The 21,665-nt window shown below is 37.1% G+C and overlaps 1 protein-coding gene across 2 annotated transcripts in view; it reads left to right on the plus strand.

Moving 5' to 3' along the window:
- Nucleotides 1-21,665, plus strand: part of igsf21a (immunoglobin superfamily, member 21a) — a 331,022-nt gene that overhangs the window by 99,606 nt on the left and 209,751 nt on the right. The window lies entirely within an intron of this gene.

The following is a 21,665-nucleotide window of genomic DNA, read 5'->3' on the forward strand; positions in this document are numbered from 1 at the left end:
GATGACCAATATATCGGTCTGTTAGCAATCTTCATGACAGTATATGTGACAGATCTAGGTCCCTAGCTCTAGAAATCAGTTCTAGCCATATAAACCTCTTTCCTACCAGCTGTGTTTGGTTCATCGATACCTGGGCATCTGGTCACATGTGTCTACACTCTCCCGACACCCCTCCATCAGACTCAGCACTTCAATTGCCGGTAGAGTAGGAGAGATAATTTCGACAGCCTACGGCAATTAAAACCCTTGAGTGTAAAAGCGGCTGATATGGGCTCCTGATTGCGGTCTATTCTGTGGTGAATTTGGAGGAGGCAGATTAGAGATGCGTCATGCATCCCGAAGCCGAACGGTCTCTGGGCTCAAGCGTGTCATTAAACAGTAAATCACTCTGATTGAACACGCATCATCTTAAAGCAACTTCATGACAAACTCAGTCCCAGCTCCAGGAGGCAGATGATCTTTTTAAGCAGCATAAATCAGCCATCATCCATGTTCATCACTCACAAATCTGCTTGTAATGCTCACGGTTCCCACTCGTTTCATCATAAACCCTTGAATATTAAAGCCCATTTAACACATGAGGCTCGGGCTGCAGATTTTATCACAAAATGAGGTGCTATTAACGAACTATCGGTTTCCAGGTTTGTCTGCACCTTTAACCATACATTTGAGCTTTAAAGGGATTTATATAAAGAAAAGGATTTTCATCAAATGTTTGTTAATTTTGGAAAACAGAATGGACAGTTCTCTCTATGTTGAGTGATGCTTGCCATGATTGCATTGATTGCACAGTTTTGTTCTGGGTCTCTTAATTGGTTGTCAAACAGGACTGCTCAATCTAAAGTGAGGTAATACATTTGGATTGCGTGGGCATCAGAATGCTCCTACATTTCCCAAATTAGTCTTTGTATTTGTCTGTAGTTTTTTTAATGCCATTACAAGAGCAGCTCAATTGGGAACATATATTAATGCACTAAAAGCAATCAGCATAACAAGGACAAAAAAAGCTCATAAGTATCAAACATGGTTAGCCTCATATGAACTCATTAGTTAATCATTGATTTGACAAATTGGTTTTAATCAGTAATAAGCTTACATAATTAATAATTTCCCTAGTGTGCATTGGTTTATGGTCTTGAATTGTAATGCTTATATGCTAAGAACCACAGTGATGGTGGTTATCATTAACAACAATCTTGATTGAAGAGCTTTTTACTTATTAGGCAACTTTTATCATTAAGTTGGAATGCATTGTGCATAATTGCTGGTCTCTTGTAATCACTGTGGGAAAATACTCATTGTTACCTAATGAGAGAAAAATGCCAATTGTCTCGCCAAACTTTATGTAAGTAACTCTCGGATTAATTAAGATCTCACTTGTTTGTTGTTTCCTCATGCTGCTGAAAGGTGTGTGTTTCTAAAGTTTTCTTTTTTAGCTCTTCTCTCCATGTGCCAAAATGGAACAACAGAACAAGAGGCAATCAAGAAATATTTACAGTAACAGCGGCTGCTCTTCTGAAGCGTTTTAATTGCCTGTTGAGAAAAATTATCTCCTATTCTTGAATTAGGTGTGGAATCTAAAGAGGCACACTCAGTGTTTAAATAGATCATCTACATTCTGATAGATTTAGCCAATGAACATGCTTTTTGTTTTCTTTTCTTTTGAGACTAATTAAACGTGTTTTCAAGAAGGCATGGTCCATGATTGTTGAATAGTTGCTTTCTAGCTAAATGTTTAGTTTGATGTACCAGAACACTCTTTAGATCTGTTAAAGGTGATGTGTGTAATATATGTCACGACCTTTACTCAAAAGGGAACTGTTATATACAGTATATATATATATATATATATATATATATATATATATATATATATATATATATATATATATATATATACAGTATTTTAGTGCATACGGTAAGTATTCACAGCGCTTCTCTTTTTCCACATTTTGTTATGTTACAGCCTTATTCCTAAATTGATTAAATTCATTATTTTCCTCAAAATTCTACCATCAATATCCCATAATGACAACGTGAAAGACATTTTTTTGAAATCTTTGAAAATGTAATAAAAGAAAATGCATTTTCATAAGTATTCACAGCATCTCTGCTTGGGTGTGGCAACAACTGATCGCACACGCTCTGTCTCTCTCTCTCTCTCTCTCTCTCTCTCTCTCTCTCTCTCACACACACACACATCCATCCATCCTTGTTTATACAATGTATACAGATGCTTGGATGCATCATTTGGTTTGAACCAGCAACGGCAGATTCTGATCCATTGCATAAGAATGTAGTTCCATGCACAAATGCATTTTTATGACTGTACTGTTTTCCTAATTTTTTTAAATGTTCTTGTGCATTGAACTGTTGTATATAAGCAATATCACACATGCAATCGTGGCTATATGGCCCTACATCAGCACTGCTGTGATTACCTATAGATATATAGACATATATATATATATATATATATATATATATATATATATATATATATATATATATATATATATATATATATATATATATATATATATATATATATAGCCCATATACTATATAGTGGTGGTGGTGGTGGTAGTGGTCTAAAGCACATAACTGTAATCTGGTAATCAGAAGGACGCTGGTTCGATCCCCACCGCCAACACCATTGTGTCCTTGAGAAAGGCACTTAACTCCAGGTTGCTCCGGGGGGATTGTCCCTGTAATAAGGGCACTGTAAGTCGCTTTGGGTAAAAGTGTCTGCCAAATGCATAAATGTAAATGTAAATGTAAATATACATTTGGGCTACACATATTTCTGAAATAATATAATAAATGCCGAACACATATAACATATAAATAACATTAATATGCTCTGTACTTCTGTTTGAATCTTGACAGCTGAAGGGTAGACAATGAATAAAGAGGACATTTTAGGAAGAGGAATTAGAGGAATTATTTTGAATTTGTTAAATGGACAAACAAAAGCTTTTCTGTGAAAAGATTTTAGAAAGTAACTTAATTAGTAAAGTGATAATGTTTCCAATGAATTAATCAGTACAGTCAATTACTTTTTTGAGTAACCCAACACTGTCTGTATGTACTGTATATTCTCGTATTATTGATTACATTATTTCCAAAAATTGTCTTGTCTCTTGAATTAGATGTAAAATGCAGACTTCAGTCGCCAGATACATTCAGGAGCAAGGGACGTCTTTAAATCTTCTAAAGAACAACATGTCTGAGCTTTCAGGGCCTTGTGGCCTTGCTGCTTAATGTTTTTCAAGGCCTGAGCTGCATTCTCAGCATTAAACACACACATTTCATCTCCTCGTTTCCCTTAAAGAACAACACGGCTGCTTTGTTCCACCCTGTATTCTCTCCTGTGAGGCACCATGAAAGTGCTTAAACATGTTTCTGTCACCACAAATCAGTGGGATGTTTATCCCACTCATGATATAGCAAAGAGGAATGCTTCTAGAACACAAAGTCGGCCATTCATTCATCTGCTACGCCATTCATGCTAGGGAAAGCCATTGCCATTTATCACACCAAAGAATTACACAGAGCGCAATCCTGCACGGTCCGTCTCTTGAGTTGTGTTTAGTTTTCTTCATGTGCCTTTTGCAGATTACAGTTATTAATGGCATAAAGGCCACTTTGCAAACTCTCATTAGATGTTGTTTTAATGGCCACGCGTGCTTCTTCAACCAGTTGATACAAGCCAATTACTGTGACACACTCGGTGAACTCAACTCCCTGCTTTTATTCTCTCAATGCTAGTCAACTTGGTTACGGTTCATTTCAAAATGATTTTAACTCTTGTAGTGTTTTGCTGCGTAGACCACTCTATCCTTAGCCGTGTCTTCCGATCTCAACCACTTCCTGAGGCTATCTGTGAGCAGCAGTGTGTGCTTGTTTTTACTAATTTGTAGACTCGATCGTTGATGCCTTTTTCAGTACAGTAGCTTCATGTCAGACCAGAATCTCATTTCTACAGACATTAACAGTGACATAGTGTACAGCAGAGGAAGTGCATTAATAAATGTAAGGAGAAAAGAGGAGATGTCTCACTGACATTTAGCGTTACTATCTGTCCTGACAGAGCCTCTGATACAGGTGAGGAGCAGATGGAGACTGTTCAGGTAATAAACAGGTCTGTCTGGCTTCCTCTGGACAATGGCTTACACTACTGGTAAAATCAATACGATGCTAGCCAGAAAAACAGAATGTAGTGTAAAGCCCATTCAATGGATTTAAGCTTAGCTAAAGCTGAACGCAACACATGAGCAGACACGGTAGTCCAACTGTATTGGATATCATTGGATGTCGAAGCTTGAGGTGTTATTATCATGTATGATGGCTTCCTCTTACTGGGACTAGAGTCTTGACGTCAGATGGCATGATATTAGACTGGCCAGAGTCTGTTCACTGACCACCTCATGAATCATAACGCACTAAGATTGCAGAAACTAGTCAGTTTGTCGGTTAGTTTTGCCACTTGTCGGCACGTTGGGTCTGCTAGCTAAGGAAGTAGCTACCATAGCCATGAGGGTGCGGCTGTGGCTCAGGTGGTAGAGCAGTTCGGCTACCACTAAATGTAGTTTTACATTTATGTAAATACATTTTCTCCCCCTCAACCGTTTGGCAAATAGTTTTTTCATGTTTTATGCATAAATTACACTATTTAAAAAAAATATGTTTTTACCAAGACTTAATATGCTGTTTTTTTTCATTCTTTTGTTGATTTTTAGATATTTATACTAAAAATAAGACTAAAACACTTATTAAATACTTTTTCCTTGTGTAACACGTTGTTTATAATCTTAATAATAACAATATTTTTTTAATGTATTTAGGCCTTTATTATGAGTGTACACTTGCAATTTACCAAGGCCTCTGTAAATGGAACAATGGAAAGGCGAGAACCGGCTTGACAATATAAATAATAATTTAATGAAGAAATAAACCAAAACACACAAACACACATAGGACGGACAGCTGCCTGTAAACGTTCTCTCTCTCTGTCGCACCACCATCCGCAGTCTGCCTTTATCCCTCTCGAAGGCTTGATTAGCCTGATAAGGGGCCGGTTGAGTAAAATCACAACCCAGCCCCGCCCTAAAATCATCTTAAGCCTAAGTAGTTCGAAGATTCCATCTTCAGATTGATCTTAATTTTGCAGACAGTTTCCCAAAGCCATCGTAACTTAACAGTGAAGAACACTGAATTCTGAAAATAAGGCTATTCGAATGTAAATTCCTTATAAAGGTGGTAATACATTAGAAAAGATCCATACTAATACATTTATGTGGCCTATTTTTTGGAATGATAGCACAAAATTCAGGCCTCTTTAATGCAATATGGGGTGGCTGGACTGACCAAGTAGTAGTGGCAGTTTTCTGGCAATTCGGTAATTTGACCGCTTGTAATTCTTTTGAGTGAGAGTGAACGAGGAGGGCAACATTCGGAGCTGTTCAACGCAATAGCAACTGGCACTCAGCCAGCCGACATGAGCAAGTTTCTTTCCAGTTAGAAATAAATATCGTACAAGGAGAATTGGACCTGGTAATTTGCAAGGAAACTCAGTATAAAGACCTTAATGCATAAGAAAATATGAGTAACCCTCAATTTAAAAGGAAATGAAAAGAGATCCAGAAGAGATCACTATTGTTTATTGCTAGTAGGCCTGCACGGAGCGAACTACGCAAAGCAGAATCCTTTATGTTTGCGCGACCCACTTGAAGTGTAGAGATGTGCTTGCCGCCAAGCGCTCAGTTGGTCGCACAAATGGTTTGTCCACTCTCTTGCTATTGCCCTGTTGCAACCCCTCAGCGTGACAAAAGGTGGCACGTGTGCCTTCGGTTGTCAATACAAGGGCAAGCATTTTAAACTATTCCTCAACATGCATGCAGTCCATTCTCTAACCCACACCTCCATGACATGTTAATGGTACAGCTCACAGTGCAAATTGCAAGACAAAAAATTGCTAAATTGAAAATTGGTGATTAGTAATTATTGCAAAAACTATTTCTAACACAATTTATACGATATAAATTGAAGAAATGGAGAGAAAAAGACAATTATCCATTCTTGAAGTAACCGGAAAACAATTCATTTTTGCATTTGGATTGGTATTGTCTGAAAAATTATTTGTAAAGCTTTTTTTATGATTACGCAAGTAGCAAATATCCACTGATGGATATATGCTACTTGCGTAATCATAAAAAAAGCTTTACAAATAATTTACAATGTATTGTTTGCTACCATATTATTTAACATTAGCCAATCATTGGCATACAGTTCACAGCAATCCATTTTGCAACTGAATTTGTCAATCAGTTGGAGATTTATTATGTGGGCTTGTTTAAGGACCCGCCAATGTACACCTGCGTCAGATATGATTGTGTAGTGTCTCGGGTGTGTTGTGTCATAAACATAAAATGTTTAGGTCACTGTGTCAAGTTAAATATAGTTTAATACTTTGAATACATCTTGAGATCCCTTAGTTTCGAATTTGCGCTCCATCAAGTGTTTTGAACGCAAGAACATAACGAATGTCTGTGTTGTGCTGTCTGCTGAAGGGTTGTTTTGTTCACTGTATAAACTGCACGTTGCCCATACAGCTGAAGTTTCACATACTGCCCTCTGGAGTAAACAGGTGGTACTACAAGCTTGCATTTCTCAGGAATTTTCCATTTTAACGGTCTGGGGGCATTGCGATTAATTGCATATATTAATTTATGATACACGTATTGCATGTTGGTCAGACACTCTCTTCCTGTCTAAGTGGGGGGATCTTGGTCAGAATAAGCTGTCAAATGGACAAGACTCTATGCCCTACTATAAGTCAAAATTCTTGATATGTAAAAATAGGCTACTGGAACTGGCATCAGAAAATTTCAGTTGATCTGTCAAAAGTTTTTAAAAAAATTGGCTTGAAGACATGCCTCAGAGAGACTATTTAAATAAGTGAAAATAAAAATGAAGACAATGTTGAGGCAGTGATGTGAAAGGGGCATGTTGACCTTATTGTGCCAAAGGAAGTGAAGGTTGAGATTTGCAGAGGCACAGTGATGTCATCTTGCTAATCCTGACCTCAAGGACTTTGTGCATGCACCATCAAGGACCAGTCTTTGTGAAGGAGAGATGTAATGCTGGATTTATGGCTGTGGTGACAAGGCATAATTAGCATCCAGTGCACCTCATCACACACGGTTGGTTGTTAAGTACCCTTTTCCACTCAATTCCTTCATTAACCTGGATCTGGGCTGGTTATAGGAGTGTGACAATGATTTGAGGGGAGGCAGATACTCCATGGCGGTTTCTCTGGGCCAGCAAAGCCTTCTCTGCTGGCGTAATATGCCTAATATATAAATATTTTTAACGTATATTTCATATATTTATAAATTTTCAAATTTTCCTTTTTGCCTATGTATTTCCAATTGCTTTCCACTCCTAATTAATCTACAAAGGAATAGCAAAAAAAACTAAAAGTTTATCCAATAAGAATTTTTTCCTCGATGCTAACAAGTGTGATGACTGTTTAATAAATTGCTTGCCGAAGCCATGCTCCTTAGCCGAAGCAGCAAGTGAGTCTGAGCTCCACCCCGTCAGGCCTTGAGAATTTCCACAGAATTCAGTACAAATGAATGAGCATCTAAAGTCAGACTGTCAGATTGATCTGCCAATCAGATTGATTTATTTGATCTTGGTGGGGGTGTGATCTTTAGGATATGTCCCAGTCGGGGCCTTCTAGCTGGCCTTGAGTGACGCAATCACGCTTTAAGTGATGTACGTAATTGAAAGCGAAGAGCGCGAGATCTTGCTGACGAGTTGGCAGTCACTGCCACATCACCATTGAGAAAGAGATCCATATGGATTTAAAAACCTGATATGTTCTGCATGCTCATGCAGATTGAGTTCTATGTGTAATTTAGGCTGCTTGTCAGATCAAGTTTTGAAAAGTAACCATGTACCCTCACAAAACTAAATTTATTGCAAGTAAAATTTAAATCGCAAATATTATTAGAGATGTAATGTATGATAGGCATATGTGTCTTATTCTTTGTGAAACTGTGTTTTCTTTATGGCATGAATCGCACTGAAGGTCTAGACTTAAAATGCATGGGCCGTGGCTAGTCATAAAGCATATGTATTCAGCATTTGTTAAATAACGACCCAATGGAATTAAAATTTGAGTTCTGAAAATCGCTTTTAGTTCATGTCTGTTAACTCTGTGGCTATTTTTATTGTTGTAGACAGATATATCGGTTTACCGATTAATTGGTGCCAATAGTTGCTTTTTGGAAATATCGGTTATTAGCAAAAAATATTTGCCGATAGTTGCTGATAATTTAGTTTTTTTTACTCTGTGGCTGGCCCTGGAGGATTCTACAGTATAACAGCAGAAGAGTTGAAATAAAAACAATCAGTGACATGTTGCTGGGATTTGATGTATCTGACAATATTCATTCATATATTTTTTTTTATTATAATTTTTTTGCATATTTTGTTATTTTGATTAGATAGTTAAGTGATTTAAATTGATGCGAGGGCATGCAAAGAAAACTGTGAGTATATGGAAACATGCCCTGTCAGCACATACATCGTGTCTCCAAACTTCGTATCTTGTGAATAATAATAAACATTATTCCGTATACTAAGTGAAATGTGCTGTATAGTCATACAAAACCCTTCATCTGGTGAATATATACTGTAGGTTATAAAAAGCAAAGCATTGTAAAGGAGCCAATTCTCCGTAATTTCAAAATAAGAGTCCCCGGTGTGTTTCTGACTTGTTTATAGTTATAAGCCCATTGTTTTGCAGGTTTAACAATAAATGGCATCTAGGACTTCATTCATTTGGGAGATTTTGGTCTATGCTGGTCAAAGGAAGGAATGACTAAGACATTTTTCAACATTCTTTAAATTGATTTTAAAAAATTATCAGCCAATTCATTGGTTTTCCACCACCTTAATTATCGGTATATGCAAAATCCACTAACAGTCGAACTCAAATTTATATGCTAGTGTACTCCTAAATGTTGACCGTGAAAAGAGTGGTCTTGATGATGAAGGTTGTGGATATCGCAGTATAGTCAGCTGGTTTGGTCTATTTTTGTATCTTTCCCTCAACTTCACTTTAAAAGATGGAAGTGCACCAAACAATGAGAATGCTCACTCAGACGGCTATGTGAGTTATGGTGGTTAGGGCTGTTTAAATTTTTTGGCATCAGAAGGATTGCTGGTGAAATAATCAGTTGTGGTTCAACAACAAAATTACTTTTATTGCGCTTTACAGAAATCACGAATAAAATGGCAGATTATCGGTTCATAAACAGTTATTTTTCGCTCTGTTCCTCACTTAATGCTATCTTATGACATCTTAGCGCATGACTTGCAAGGTGATACATTTTAACGGTTGCATTAGCGAACTACATTTACAAGTGTAAAATGAAGGTTGGATTATGAGTCTTGATGTGCACGAGAGTCGAAATGTGAGCCAAAAGTGTCATAGAAGCTCCACAAAGTGACGTGGTTGCTTCAGAAATTGCATTTTTCATCTCACATTTGCTTTCATGACACTATCGGTTTGGTTTTGGTTAAAAGTTAAAAGTAGGGAGGTAGGTTTTGATTTAAAACATGGAGCATTCACTTTAAAAACCTCATCTGTTTGAGAGATCATTTAACTCTCTTTTAAAACAACACCCCATTTCTCCTTGAAAATGCATTAATACATGTATTGAACCATGTAATTGTTCATTATATTTTTGCAAAACATTTGTCATAGTCATGTAATTATATTAACATTATGCTGGATATCTGTGTCATGATGCACAAATATTGTGATTCTTATGTTAAGAGTGTTGCGATTGAAAACTGTGATAAATGGTGACCTTTTACACACTTGTTTCACATTCATCTTCACTGAATTTATTGGTTTAATCCAGTGCTAAACTTCCTGTTTTACTTCATCAAGAGCCATAAAAGTTGTTCAGGGATTTTCAAACTGGGCCCATAACTATTTCTATGAAATCAAGTTGGTATCAACACAGAATCAAGAAGGTACTGTGACATAAATCCGCAATCATTTAGCGGTACCTTTCTGAATACCAATGTGGCCTTGGACTAGACATTGGATGTGTCCTTCATTCAACTGTAAGCAATGCACTACCTTGAGTTATGATGAACGCCCACATGTTAGCAGTCCTTGCTATCAGCCTCATTAGTATTTTCATTACGTTTTCGACACGACTATGGCAATGAAGACAAATCATACTGGGGAGAATTCAAGATGACTGATAGCATTTCTACTGGATGGTGTTATGAGGTTGATTCAATTACCGTTGAGTCGTAGGCTGCCATTCATGATGTAACATGTAGCAGTGAGGTAGAAACTGCCTGTGTTGTTAACGGTTACGTCAATACCCAAGTGAAGTTCTAGTGCAGCCCCCTCACCATCACTGCGTGTAATTGGGTAATCCAGCCATGGTCTTTCCTTAAGCTAGCACCAGCGGAGGCTTCGTGACTCAGCCAAGCCTGACCACTCGTCCGTGGGTGCAGTTATTGGAGAATCAGTGAGTCCCTCAGAACACACTGTGGCGGTTTTCATTATCATTAAAACAGTTTGTTTGCCAGCTGTGATTTCTTATGAAGGCTCATGAAAATGGGACCTCTGGCTTGGATATCACTGTAGGGAAATGTATTTGAAATATGTATCGCTCAGGTTAAAGTACACAGTCCATGTAATGAGCTATTTTACAATCCCTTGGCTCATGGCTCCTTCCATATCAGTAAGTCACGCAGTATGATGCCATCATGCTCATGGCAATTTTTCACCCAAATTTTGCATTCAAAAACAGAGACAACTGCTAACTAAAGAGGCAGCTACCATATCCGTGAATATGTTGCTTCTCTAAAACTGTCACATTTAAAACCACCTCCCTAATATTGTGTTGGTCCCCCTCGTGCCGCTAAAACAGCACCAACCCTTCTTCTCAACACAATTGTACAGAGTGGTTATCTGAGTTTCCGTAGATAGACTTTGTCAGTTTGAAACAGTATGACCATTGGCTCTGTTGAACTCTCTCATCAACAAGGCTGGAGGTTTTCTAGTCAGTTCTAGAGACTGTTGTGTGTGAAAATCCCAGGAGATCAGCAGATACAGAAATACTCAAACCAGCCCATCTGGCACCAACAATCATGCCACGGTCTAAATCATTGTGATAAAATGTTTGTCCCCATTCTGATAGTTGATTTTAATATTAACTGAAGCTCCTGACCCGTATCTGCATGATTATATGCACTCCACTGCTTCCACATGATTGGCTGATTAGATAATCATATGGATGATGGGTGGTGCCAGATGGGCTGGTTTGAGTATTTCTGTAACTGCTGATCTCCTGGGATTTTCACACACAACAGTCTCTAGAATGTACTCAGAATGGTGCCAAAAAAAAAATCATCCAGCATGAGAATGGCCAGACTGGTCTGAACTGACAAAGTGTACGGTAACTCAGATAACCACTCTGTGTAACTGGGGTGAGAAGAATATATTCTCAGAATGCTATTCTGAGATTCTGGTTGGCGCTGTTTTGGCGGCACGAGGGGGGCCTACACAAGAGTAGGCAGGTGGTTTTAAAATTGTGGCTGATCGGTGCATATATATATATGACACTCACTATACAATACCATATGTATCATATGATACATAAACAAACACATTATAGTGTAATTAAAACCAAGTAGTGCAACACTGAGATCTGCAAAACAATTACCTCCATGGTGGGAGTGGGGTTGCTAAGCACTCACAGGTCAAAAGAGCAACATATCTACATAGGCAAGAAGATCGATTGCAAATGCCAAGTATACTGTAGTGTTACAGCTTGTCGAATTGCCAAACAACGGTGTCATGTCCCGGCGCTACAGTACATCAAAGAAGTCATTTTATTTATGCTGACATCACCGTGCAAATCGGTGGATTTGCGATGCTGCAGCAGCAGCAAAGTTGCATTTAACAGCCAGCGTCTCCAGAGGACATGGAGCATGAAACTGATCAATACGCCCGTAAGAAACACAAACAAGCATATTCACAAATCTGACAAATGTAAGAAATCTGTGATTAAATGACACTTATTATTCTCTGGTTTTGAAGTTGAAATATAAATGTATGAGCACAACACTTGTGCACATGTTATAAGCCGGTAATAACACCTGTAAAGTTTACATGTAACGTGAAAGAGGCAAAGAGGCCAAAAAATTATGTGTGACGACAAGTTTGGATTATGTACATACATTGTAAAACCAGAGGTCAGGTTCCGCTCTAAAAATACATTTCACACTGAATAACTTTCTACAGTCACATCTATGTTTATTGTAATATGTGATATACAAATATAAATTACTTGAGAGTAGAACACATTTTTTTCCAGAAAGCCATTTGTGAGTTCATATAAAATGTTCTCATTACAATCAAACAGAATAAATGCAGTTCTATTGTTTAAATTACTTTATAGATCTCTACTTTTTGTTTGCCAATGTCAGACAGTGTTATATCATTTATGATTTAAAAGGCCTTTATGTTGAATCCTTGAATACGTTTAAGTGAAACATTTATGGGCTTATTTTTTATATTATTTTATTCATATCGTATCATACCATAAGACTTTGTATCATATTGAATCATGAAATTTGTGTATCGTTACATGCATTATTTATATATATATATATATATATATATATATATATATATATATATATATATATATATATATATATATATATATATCAGGCATATAATACACACATTTCACAATAAAATACTGTATTATACAGTAATATAAAATGTACAAAATATATGAATAAAAAAAATTGATTCAAACATTTCAGCTAGAATAACTAAAGTGTTCCACATATGCTGTTTTTTCCCCCTTTTAAGTGATGATCTTCAAGCTCTTTGAGTAGTTTATTTTTACCTCACTTAAAGATTTGACATTTAAATAAAAATACCACATTAGAATGTATATGTTTCTTGTAACAATTTCTCACGACATACCCTTTCAAAGCTCTTTATGGACGTATGGGTGCTAAGTGGAAGGGATTTTATGTTAGAGCCTCAGCTCTTTTTAATGACCTGTAGCTCTTGAGGCTTATCCATTCAAATCTCCTTCGGCGTAAAGTTCCCTCGAGCGTGATGATTAAATTAAGAATCTTTAACAAGCACGTCTTGGTGCAGCTAGACCTCAAAGAGAATTCTCCACATGTTTTCAATGGCAGACCACCTCAAAGTGAGGATCCAGACCGGTATACTTCAGTCACAACGTAGCAGCTAAGGGTACCAGACTCCTGGCCTAAACTGATCTACAGTATATATATATATATATATATATATATATATATATATATATATATATATATATTAAACAAATTATGATATAGATCATTAAAATTCAGTACATTATTTTGGCACAAAAGTGAAGCATTTAAAAATAAAATACTAAATTTGGTTTTAGAATGCAATATATTGTTTATTCCCATATTATTAAACATAAGCCTATCATTAGTCTACAATCCAAAGCAATCCATTTACCAAATTAATTAGTTAATAAGTCTGAGATCTATTATGAGGGCTTGTTTAAAGGAGCAATATGTAACAGTGACATCAAGCATTTGAAATTAGTACTGCATTACAAATTCAAATATTGGAGAGAGTAGTCTCTCCCACCCCCGCTTCCCCAGACTCCAAGGTCTCATGTATTGCCAGGTTGAGGACACCCAACAGGAATAAGCAAACTGACAATGGCAAGCGACGAGCCTTACACTGTACACTGATCAGCTCATGTATAGCCAACGTTTGCAATGTTTTTATGTTTGCAAATTATAAACCAGCTCATGTGGATTTTTTGTAACTGTCAATGTTAGTTATATGTTTTTCTGGTATCCATGGCTGTAGTGCGCTGTGTTTGCCTGCTAATTTGTTTCAAATCTGGCAACCTGGGGTGTCGAAATACTATTGGGAAATGGGCAGTGGGCGGGATCACACAGGCCAAAACACAAACAAAAATTCAAGCCAGGAATGGTCATTTCAAAGTAGAATATTCTGGCTGTAGCATTGTTTTTGGTTAAGCTAGTGTTTCCTAAATCTCTGATAACATATTATGATCATTTTATGCTTAATTACAGTAAATATATTACATATTGCTCCTTTAACAATGTGTTAATATACACCTGCGCCAGACAAATGCTTTTGGAGTGTCTCAGTTGCGTCACGTCATAAACATGCCTTTTTAAGGTCACTGTGTCAAGTTAAATGAAGTTTGAAACGTAAAAACGGATTTGTGCTTCATCAAGCTGTGTTTGAACACAAGAACGTGTTCTCATCTTGTGTTGTCTGTCCTTGGTAAGTGTGGTTTGTCTGTGTAATAGTGATGTCCAATTCTTGAACGAATTTTTCTTTTGAGCCGATTCTCAGCAAGTAACCGGTCGAGCCGAGGATTACCGAGGACTTGCTAAGTGTTGAGATGGTAATGGCAGGAGCCAAATAAAACATTTAAAAACCTACTGATGTTTGCTTCGGTGTTATTGTTTAATTCTTTACAAATATTTTCAAATGAAGGTCTAGACACTCAAGTAGCCTTACTAAGTTACTAGTTACTAATACTAGACTGGTTATTGAACCAAAGAAGCCATTTGAAATGAAGGAATCATACCTAAAGGCAGAATCAAATGTCAGCTCTTTGAATGTGTCCAACTCAAAAAAACCGAAAGAGCCATTCCAAAACTGTTGAAGTTTGCAGAGGATTACCGAGGTGTTTGATGAGGGAGCTGCTGATCCAATGAACATGCATGAACCGAGGACATGAATGAGCATATTGTACGTTTATTTAATGACAACCAAAACGTACTGGAAATATTATTATGACTACCGTAATTTCCGGACTATAAGCCGCAACTTTTTTCCCACGCTTTGAACCTCGCGGCTTATACAATGATGCGGCTAATATATGGATTTTTCCCGCTTTCAAATTTTATAAAAAAAAAAATAAAAATATATATTCTGTGACGTGCTCAGTTTTTCGGCAGCGTGAAGCTTTCATTAGACCAATGAAATTGCCGAACGGGTTAAGGTCAAAACAACTTTTTTTGTTTACTGTTTAGATTAAATCGAGCGCGCTCAAACTTCCCATCATTCTGATTACGGTAGTAATTTTGTCACCCTCACCATGGCAAAGACATGGAGAAACGCATATGATGCTGCTTTCAAGTTGAAGGCGATTGATCTGGCTGTTGAAAAATGAAATAGAGCTGCTGCACGTGAGCTTGGTCTTAATGAGTCGATGATAAGACGTTGGAAACAGCAGCTTGAGGAATTGACTCAGTGCAAAAAGACAAAATCTGAGGTTATTCAACTCCGACACCGAAGGAGATGACTTCAGTGGTTTCAGTGCACAGGACGAGGAAGATAGTGACCAATTACTTTCTTGGTAGGCTACTATTTACTGCAAATGTTTTATTACAAGCCGTGTGTGGCAGCGGGGCGTGGTCAAGCGCCCGTCCGGAGAGAAAAGCTGTAAGGCGCTTACACCTGCGCTTAAATTATGTCTAACACCGGTATCTAATTTCAAGTGCCCTGCTTCACGTGTCCTTCTTGGGAAAACTGTCACACGGGCACCAGTGTGACAGTTTTCAGCAGGGCACTTGACGTTCCAGGTAAGGCTTTTAATGGCCACAGTAATGTTTACAATCAATTTTATAAAGTTTCTCAATTCTTCTATGCGCCAACACTAGACTGACGTGTGTCACTCTCTCAGCTCTGTGGCTGCTGCCTTTTTATGCCACTCTCCCCATGCTTACTGAAATTAGACACCGGTGTTAGACATAATTTAGCTAAGGTGTAAGCGCCCTTACCGCTTTTCTCTCCCGGACGGGCGCTTGACCACGCCCCCGCTGCCACACTGTGTTTCGTTAAAGCCTGAGTAAAGTTCATTTGTTTCAATGTACCGGTAGGCACCTGCGGCTTATAGACAGGTGCGGCTTATTTATGTTTAAAATAATATTTTATTTAAAAATCAGTGGGTGCGGCTTATATTCAGGTGCGCTCAATAGTCCGGAAATTACGGTAGTTTTATTCATAAAAATGTAGACACCTACAACATATCTGCGTTTGTATATCAATGTCTGTATTTGGGTGATTTAGGTGTAAAAATTTTATGTAGGAAACGTATCCAAGATGTAATATTTGTCAGCCTTCCACAGATTAAAGATAGCAATTCACTAAAATAGCACTAATTTAAGTAACATAAATTTTTTCCCAAAGTATAAGTATAGGTTGGATATTCATTGCAACAGGCATTAAATCTCTTAAACTCTCATCCTCCACAGTATTAATCAGTCGGCAGACTGTGGATATCCACCTTGTTACAGCAATCACAAAACCGATTTGTTCATGATCCACGTCAGGGTGTCAGTGCCGTTTTGAACTCCACATGAAAAGCGCTTGCAGACAAAAACGTCTCATTCTGCATTTTGGGGATAGTTAAGATTTGCTGTGCTTCTGTGGTAATTAATGCGCCTTTGTTTTGTACAACAAATAGAGCCATGTTATCACTGACAGGAAAGCGCTGTTGTGTGTATGTTTGTGGTGTGTGCATCAGTGTAATGACTCCGGGCGGAAACATAGCAAAAGTTCAGCCCTGTCCAGCAGTGTTTATGCTGGTTTATGCTGTATTAACGGTAAATGTGTTAATCGTAATTAAGAAAAATGAACACGTTAAACTCGTTTTAATTAATCTTATTCATTAGCATGTTCATTTTGACAGCTCTTATATACAGTATGTAAATAAATCTTTTTAATAGTACCAACCCATTCTCATGAAAATTCGTAAATTTACGAGTTGGCTATTTCGTATGGTCTCACATGATGCTGTTCGCATAAACTCGTATGACTCATCATGTGCAAATTCCCGATGTAAGCACGAGTTTCGCAACAGAGGTATTAAGGACATACTTATTAATATGATGTCCGTACCCAAACCACTTAGCTAAACCTGTGTGTAAATATGATAGGAAGCTGTTGTGTGTGACAGAAGCAAGTAATTGTCATGTATTAAATGGAAACGATGTCCAGCGACATCAATGGCTTTAGTGAAAACCGTAGGAATTCAAATGAGTGAGGGCACACGATATCATACGGATTAGTGTGTTTAGTGTGAGAGTGTGTTCACTAGTACCTTACTATTTTGTCAGCAATTATTGAGTCCCTTATTAAATCCATTTTAAACAAACAATCTCTCAGGGATATTTTGCTCATCTGAACCCCAACAGGAAGTTAATAAGACTTTTTTTTTCCAGCTTTGATTTTAAATTAAGAAGAATGCAGAGTTTTCATTTATTCAGTCCTGTGGTTAGATGCCTCCACCTAAGAGAAAGAGTGGTTTTCTGCATTAGTAAGGACAAAATAAGCTCTTCAAAGCTCTGCTAAAGCTCTACGTATGAGTACTGTTGGAAACAATGTGTTAAAATACTGTACCTGAATACCTTGAATTGTCAGCAATGTTCTACACTAAATTCCATCTAAAACTACTTATCTTATTATAATAATAATTGTGTATGCAGTTTTCATGACCTCACATTTATTGAGACTACATGAAATTTCTGTACGTTTTTTTACGTTTTAACCTAAAATTATGACAATGTCGATTTGTCAACTACCTCCGTACACTTTGTATTCAGCAATCCATCTACAATGAAATCCCATTTCTTTTGGGCCCAGGAAATGACTCCAATTCAAGAAGGCAAAGGCCTTAGCAAAGTTCGAGAGAAAGTGATTTCTTGGGGTTCAGGCTCCATCACAGTTGGTGAATTTTAAAGCTAAGTGAGGGCACAAATGTGCAGGAATTTGTTCCAATCCTTGCGCCCTTATTTCCCTTGAGTTTGAGAGTGAGATGGTCTGTCTTACACAGAGATAAATGTACAGAATTGCCAAATCAATTCTGTCAGGCTGACACGGTGATAAGGCCTTGGCCGATGCGGTGAGCAATTGAGCTGTTTTATCTGACAAGAGCTAATTGAGACCTCAAGATGGACAGATCATTGAAAAGAACAGAATTGGTTTGCAGAATCATTTCATTTTACGTGTTCTGAGACATAATGTTTTTGAAGCAATGCATGTTAACACAATTGTTTGAGCACTCGGCAACAACGGTTGGTTTGGGCAAAATGCTAAATAATTGAGAGAAGCAAGAACATTAAATGCGCATTGCTCTAAAACCTCTGTAGGACCTTGAAGGATTCATGTGTTGCTGTCCATTGTCGATTAAATTACCAAATATCATACATGTGAGTCTTTTAGGCATGAATGTTGTTCCATTACATATTGAAATAAATTCAGACTGTTAAAAAGCCAGTTTGTGATGTTTCTGGTCTCTTTATATTTTGTTTCTAACCACATTCATATGCCATTTTAGCAACAATAACATCATAATAATAATTTGATAATAAGTAAATGTTTATACCAGTGGATTTCTGTTGAAAATGAAGTAGTTGCTGAAGTCTACTCAAGCTCACAGCTGATTGGTCCATTTAGAGATGTTTATTTTGACACTTCCAGTGTAGACAGCATCAACAGACTTGTCCGGTGTAGATAGAGTGTAACCCTGCTGAAAAAGGTGGCCCGTGAATGGTTTGGTATCATACAGCACTGCACCGTACTCAGTTGGAAATGCTACAGGAATAGTTTGGCCCAGCGGTGGAAAAACCCATGACATAGCACTCGTGTTCTGTCTCTCATATCACTCCGCAGCCTCTACGATTAAGCTAATAAAATAGTTTCAGCTCAAATATTTCATGGCCATTTATTTGGTAGGTAGGGTGGGTAATAAGTGCGATAATACATAGCCAGCTGGTCATTACTGCAAAATAAACCCCTTTAAGGTGATACAGGACAAGTAGGTGGTGCTTACTGCACATTATTCCTTACTTATTATCACTTCAAATAATGGGGATTTAATGCATTAGGTATGTGCTAGGATTTGTTATAAATGTGAAAATACAGTAAAATAAATAGTCAAAGTTTTCCCTAATTGATTTCCGACTTTTGAACCTCTTTAAACTGCCTCCATCCCCTTTCACTGTCTGTGGTACACTGGATAGATGGATAGACTGTGCAGTCAGTAGGATCCAGGCCACCTGCTAGGCAGACAGAGAGAGTGCTCACTAGAGCAGGACATTCCCATCTTTATCCTAAAGAGCCAAGATCTTTTCCATTTGTCACTAGTGTCTGCATCCCAAAATTTTGATAAATGTGCTTTTCAGTGTGTCGGAAATGTGATCAACTTTGTAATTACTCTCATTAGCTCACTCAAACGGGAGCACAAAGTGCTTTGTTGTTCCGGAATTATCCAGAGAATCTGCATATGTGAATTAGGCATTTAGTCTAATGCAGATAAGTATCATTTGTTCCCAAGAACAGCATATTATTGTTAATGAAATGCGTCACAAATCTGCCTTAGAATGTCAATACAAGGCAAAAATAGAACGATACGCTGCACGTTGGGAGAAAATGGAATGTTAACAAAGCATCGGTTAAAGAATAATTCACAAAAAAATTAAATTCTGCCATTATTATTTCACCCTCATGTCGTTCCAAACCCATGTAGAAGACTTTGTGTTTTTCTTTCTTTCTGTCTTTTTCTTTTTTGAAGCTTGACAGGCCAGGGTCACTATTCACATCTCCTATTCACAGTCATTATATTGCAAAATGCTCTGTTAGGACATTTTATAATTTTTCCTTTTGTGTTTTTACGGTAGAAAGAAATTCATGTAGGTTTAAGAGAACATGACGGTGAGTACATGATATCATTTTTATCCTTGGGTGAACTATCCCTTTAACCTAAAGTGTAAAAAACAAATAAAAACAAAGTCGCTGCATAATTGCGTGAGTTAGCTGAAGCTTTAGTTTATTTGTGGGGTGGGGCTGCTATAGCCAAGCTGACTTGGAGACAAAACTAAGCAGATTGCAAAGTGGCTAAAGTGTAAATAATGAAGGAAAAGATGCTTTTGTATGTGAATCGCATATTACATCATACACCAAATACTGTATATTATGGTGGCTGAGAAGTGCCCAACACAAGTAGAAGAAAATTAGGACTGTCAATCGATTACAATTTCTAATCGTATTAATTACATGGTGTCCCGATTAATTACTTGCAATTAATCACATATACAAATATTTGCTGTGAAAGCCCCTCATATAACAATAATTCAATATATAATGATGAAATAATTATACATAGTTATCTGTAAATATAAAAACAATTATATACACACACATATATATATATATATATATATATAAATAAAAACAAATTCTGATAATTAAACTTTACAATAAAATACAAAAAGCGGCTTTAGAATACAATGTATTGTTTACTACCATATTATTGAACATAATCCAATCATTGGCACACAGTTCACAGCAATCCATTTCACTAGTGAATTTGTAATTCAGTTTTATTATGAGGGCTTTTTTAAGGACCCATCTATGTACACCTGGATCAGACAGATACTTGTGTAGCGTCTCGGTTGCGTTGCGTCATAAACATAAATTTTTTAGCTCACTGTGTCAAGTTAAATATAGTTTAATAATTAGAACAAAAATCAAGTGTTTTGAACACAAGAACGTGACGCATATTGTATTTTTTCTGTCTGCTGTAGGGTTGTTTTGTTCACTGTATAAACTGTGCGTTACCACACAGCTGAAGTTTCACTTACTGCCCTCTGGAGTAAACAGGTGGTACTACAAGCTTGCATTTCTCAGGAATCTTCCTTATTACGGTCCGGGGGCATAGCGATTGATGCGTTTTTTAATAAAATTAATCGACAGCCCTACTGAAAATACAACAAAATAAAGTCACAACACAACAAAATATAGCCACAACACAACATCAAAATAAAGCCACAACACAAATGAAAACACACAGCATTTTAAAGAAACCACAGCATAACAGAAATAAAGCCACAGCACAACAAAATAAAGCCACAACACAATGAAATAAAGCCACAACACAATGAAATAAAGCCACAACACAACTAAATAAAACCACAGCACAACAGAAAAGCCACAGCACAATGGAATAAAGCCACAATACAATGGAATAAAGTCACAACACAACAGAAAATCCACAACATAATGAAATAAATCCGCAACAACAAAATAAAGCCACAACACAATGGAATAAAGCCACAATACAATGGAATAAAGCCACAATACAATGGAATAAAGCCACAATACAATGGAATAAAGTCACAATACAATGGAATAAAGTCACAACACAAATAAATAAAGCAACAACACAATGGAATAAAGCCACAATACAATGGAATAAAGTCACAACACAAATAAATAAAGCCCCAACACAATGGAAAAGCCATAGCACAATGAAGTAAAGCCACAACACAACAAAATAAAACCACAGCACAACAGAAAAGACACAGCACAATGGAATAAATCAACAACACAATGGAATAAATCCAAAACACAATTGAATAAATCCACAACACAATGGAATACAGCCACAGCATAATGTAATAAAGCCACAACACAACAAAATAAAGACAACACAACAGAAAAGTCACAGTGCAATGGAAAAACTGCCACAATACAACAAAATAAGTGT

Source organism: Xyrauchen texanus, chromosome 32 (genome assembly GCF_025860055.1).
Source record: "Xyrauchen texanus isolate HMW12.3.18 chromosome 32, RBS_HiC_50CHRs, whole genome shotgun sequence".
NCBI classification, from domain to species: Eukaryota; Metazoa; Chordata; class Actinopteri; order Cypriniformes; family Catostomidae; genus Xyrauchen; species Xyrauchen texanus.